This window comes from Bos indicus, chromosome 25 (assembly GCF_029378745.1).
Source record: "Bos indicus isolate NIAB-ARS_2022 breed Sahiwal x Tharparkar chromosome 25, NIAB-ARS_B.indTharparkar_mat_pri_1.0, whole genome shotgun sequence".
Classification (NCBI taxonomy): domain Eukaryota; kingdom Metazoa; phylum Chordata; class Mammalia; order Artiodactyla; family Bovidae; genus Bos; species Bos indicus.
In genome coordinates, this window is record NC_091784.1 from 19,433,365 (window position 1) to 19,438,087 (window position 4,723).

General features: G+C 48.7%; 1 long non-coding RNA gene across 1 annotated transcript; it reads left to right on the top strand.

Moving 5' to 3' along the window:
• Nucleotides 1-477: 477 nt before the first annotated feature.
• Nucleotides 478-4,256, top strand: LOC139179620 (uncharacterized). The gene is made up of 2 exons (XR_011563943.1): nt 478-854; nt 3,567-4,256. It is a non-coding gene; the product is annotated as an uncharacterized lncRNA (long non-coding RNA).
• The last annotated feature ends 467 nt before the right edge of the window (nt 4,257-4,723 follow it).

The window sequence follows — 4,723 nt, forward strand, 5'->3', positions numbered from 1 at the left end:
CTCAGATCCAAGATACTCCAGCCCTGGGACACAAGTCTGCACAGGTTCCAGGGATGTGACACTGAAGAGGAAAATTTCAAACTTACACTCAACTAGAAATAATTTCATGCTCGTTCTGTTTCTGTAAGATGCTTGCTGCACTGAGCAAGGAACAAGATGATCTAGCAATCAACTATATGTAACCATAGAAAGAAAGAAAGTGAAGTCTCTCAGTCATATCCGACTCTTTGTGATCCCATGGACCGTAGTCTACCAGGCTTCTCTGTTCATGGGATTTTCCAGGCAAGAGTACTGGAGTGGGGTGCCATTGCCTTCTCCGAGGGAAGCCCATATGTAACCATAAGATACCCTGATAAGCATGGAATGTTCTGTTCCTGCTTCTGTGAGTTTCTGTCTGGAAATTCCCTGCATGTAAGCCATACCAATTCCTGTGCTCTGTAACTGCTCATAGCCAATAGCAACCAGGTAACCAATCAACCAGCTGTACTTGTGTATACTGACCCTATAAGAGTAAAGCTCACCCTGAGCTCAGGGCCCCAGAACTTCAGAGCATTAGCTCATCTGGGACCACCAGCTCAATAAACCTGAGTTCTCCAACCCTCCAAGAGTGGTGCTTGGGTTCTCGACGGTCCAACTCCTGCAGTATTTCTGGAGGCGTCAGTGAGATTCCAACCACACCAGCCCCTTGAGCTGCCAGACCGGTGGCTCAGCCAGGCCAGAGCAGAGGAACTCTGAGACGACCAAGGCGGCATGCCACCTGACGGTTTTCTGGGTTCTCTTTGAGACTGGTGTTCTGACTTTCCAAACAGCTGAACCCTGACCAGACTCATTGGAGGGGCAGACCAACTAGCCAGGTAAGGCCCCAGGATAAGGTAAGGCCCTGGGGCACACTACCCAGCCAAGACCTGTCTCTGGATGGAAGAGGAATTTAATCACCTCCTACGGTCTTCAGTAAGAAGACCACCAGTTAGGGACCTTTCCAGAGTGGGGAGGCACTGTGATAAACTCTGAACTGAACATGTGTGTGAGTGAACACTCTGGTTCACCCTTGCTCCAGGGCGATTGTGTGGCTCCATGGCCGTCGTGGCTACAGAGTCTGAGTGGGCCCTAACCTGCAGTTCCGTGGTAACATCATACGGCTCAGAGTGGTGTCTGTCTCTGGGGGACCCAGTCCCTTCCTGCAAGTCAGATCCTGGTCAGGGGCTTATACTGACCCACCAAGGCTAAGAGATACCTAAGTTCCCCACGGGAACGTGGCCAGGTGGGCACCTGAATGGTCTCCTCTTTCGAGGGGGCACCCACCCTTGTTTGTCTTTGTGCCACCAACGCAGGGCAGGATACACAGGGAGGGGAACAATTGGTTACTGATTTGATTTAGAAGTTGCATATGTCCAAATGGTCCTTTTGCCCTAGGGCCCTCTGCCAAAATTACTTTCTTAAAATTTTTAAGGCTCACTCTCCCCTTCCATCAGTTGACTCTTTGAGCTGACTTATTGAGAAATTGGGTTTTTCTTGAAAAACTTGTCCCTTTTGCCAAACAGATCTGTACCTCCCTCTCTCTTGGTCCCCTGAGCCAGCCCATGTGGAGTGGCAACTCTGACATGCTCCTGCATACTTTTGGATTTTCATTATAAGGCTGCCTTCCTCTGTCACCTTTTCTTTCATAATCCCCTGATTCCCCAAGGATTTCAGGCCCTCCGCTTAGGCGAGGAGTACACGTACTGCTCTCTCTGCCAGCTTAGCACCCTCGAGAGGGTCAGTCACCCCAGATCCCCTCTGGAGCCCCACCTGAAATTATTCCTCTGTGAATCCCATTACAAGGGACCACCTCCTTTGGCTCCTGTCTCCCTGAGGCATTTAGCGATCAGGGCCATCTTCAAAGAGGCATATAATTGTGCTATCTGGGAATACTGGGCCTTCCAGGACTGGTGACATCAGTGCTACCTAGGTCTCCCTTAGATGAGGCCCTTCTTGTGTGTCCCCCTTTCCTTCCTAGCCAAAGAGGTGGATTACATTTGTCAATATGGGGGGAAGCTCCTCTAAGCCAACTGTTTTATACTGTATGATAAAATTTTTAAGAAGGGTTTTTCCTTAACCCCAAGGAGTTAAGATGACCTCAGGGTTAAGATGGGGTTAAGATGACCTTGAGAAAGCTCCGCACCCTGTGTGAGTCAGAATGGCCCACCTTCGGGGTGAGATGGCCTGCAAAGGGTGCTCTAGACCTTCCTATAGTCAGAGCTGTATACTGAGTGGTGACAGGGACCCCCAGGCACCCAGACCGATTTCCACACATAGATTCCTGGTTGCAAATTGCCAATCAGCTACCTCCTTGGGTTCAGTTCAGGACCACTGGATGGATAGGGATTACTGCGTTGATGGTGCAGAGGTCCTGGATGGGGCGATAGTCATTCCCTCCAGGCTTCTTGACTGGTAGCAGCAGAGTGATCCAAGGAACCTGACACTCAATCAGAATTTCAGCATTGCATAGGCTTGGTCCCAAATTCCCAGGTGTGCTTTCCGTGGTACTAGATACTGCCTCTGTCTGACAGGATGGCCCCTGGCCTCAGATCCACCATGATGGGTGCATGGTTTTTGGCCAAACCTGGGGGCCCCTTTTCTGCCCAGACAGCAGGGAACTCTTTTAGCAGGCTGGTTGGATTTGTTTGTTCTCTCCCTGAAGAATAGAGGAGCCATTCATCTTCCCTGGGCACAGTCACAGGCATCATCAGAAATGGACTCTACTGAAGTCAAGCCTCGCAGGGGCTATACATGTTTACTTGTGGTGGTCTTCACCTACTCAGGATGGGGTGAGGTCTACCCCTCCCACACACACTGAATGGGCACAAGAGGTTGCCAGGCCCTACTAAGAGACACAATCCTGAGATATGGGCTACCCCTCTCCATAGGGTCTGACAACGAGCCAGCCTTTGTGTCTGAGATAAACCACACTTTGTTCAAGACACTGAGAGTCAAATGAAAGCTCCACACTGAAAACTCCATACCGCTTACAGGCCACAAAGCTCAGGGAGAGCTGAGTGCATGAACTGGACCCTCAAGACTATGTTAGCTAAGCTCCGCTACCCAGTTACCTTGGGTTGACATGCTACCCCTACCCCTGGCTTGAGCCTGGTGCACCTTGAGGGCCTCAGGCTCTTCTCCCTTTGAGATCTTATATGGGAGACCACCCCCAGTGATAGGGAAGCTCAAGGGAGACCCCAACAACTAGCTGACCTTGAGATGTCCTGACACCTCCAGACCCTGGGAAAAGTCTTCCACCATATCACTTGAGAAACCTTAGGAAGGATTTCCATTCCTTTGGGCAATTGGGTTCATCCCTATCCATCAGGAGATGAGGTATGGGTTAAAGACTGGGAAAAGGAATCACTTCAGCCAGTCTGGACAGGCCTTCATAGGGTCATCCTGGTGACCCCTACTGCTGTTAAGGTCACAGGTGTCATCCCGTGGATTCACCAAAGCCGGGTGAAGAGAACAGCACCTCTAGAAGGGCAAGAAACCTGGACTGCTGAGGCTCATCTGAACCAGACGCTTCTGGTTTTCTTTCATAGGCACCTGAATCCTGCCCAAGATCTTCAGCCCTGCTCCAGTCACTCCAGGGCTGGCTGGTCCACGCATGGCAGAAGCTTGAGGAATTCAATGAGGGACATCTGAGAGTCAGGGTTACAATGGCACCCTGCCCAGTAGGGACTGGTTGCACCACTGGCCTTGATGCTTTCTGTGGGTCAAACACGAGGGGTTGCTTTGGCTATAATCTACCCAAAAGGAATGGGTTTATTAAGTGCACTCAAATGTTTAGTGTAATAGCGGTTTATATCCTGCTGAGCTGTAGTGCATTAGAAAGTAAAATAGACCCCTCATGTACTCCATGCATACGCATGACTAGATCAGGTCAGGGGGTCACTTGGACCTTGTTTTACTATATTCACTTCTCCTGTGAAGGAGAGGTCCAAGGAACCTGTGTACATAATAAAACAACCTATTCTATTTGTCTACAAGAAAACAGACAAATTTGTTTTAACCACCTGTCCCTCCCCACTGAAGATCGGTTAGAGGTTAGGCACCAAGAAGGAGGGATTCTGATTAACCAGACACGAATTGAAAATTTAGACCTTCCAGTGTCGGTATACTTTGATGTATGCGCTGCTATTGACAAAAACCCCAAGAATGTTACAAATTGCGGGAGCTTATCATGGGAACAGACATACACACACAATGACAAATATATGTGTCCATTAGCATCCCCCGGCTCCTACTGCTATGGTGACCGCTGGTTTTACTGCCCTTACTGGAGCTGTGTCATGTGGGCAACCTGGGGAGATAAAAGCAAGATAGCTGGCCTTCAAAAGGGAACTGTGAGCCCCAGTTGTAAATGAGGGACATGTAATCCTGTCAATTTCACTATCTTCAACCCCAGAGACTCAAAATGGAAAAATGGTGTCAAAATCGGTATTTATATCTATGGGACAGGTGCTGACCCAGGAACTGTGTTAGAGTTCCGCCGTATTTCTGTTCCACAGCAGACTTCTTTACACAAGGTCTTCCATTCTTTTCATGAAGAGATAGAAAGTGGTCCCCCCTACAATTTCAGTCAAAACTAAAAATCTGTTCTTAAAATCTTAAAAATCTTAAAATCTTAAAAATCTGTTATTAAAAATAGCCCAGACATTACTGGTTTCTTCTTGCTATGTAACCATTCTTGCTATGT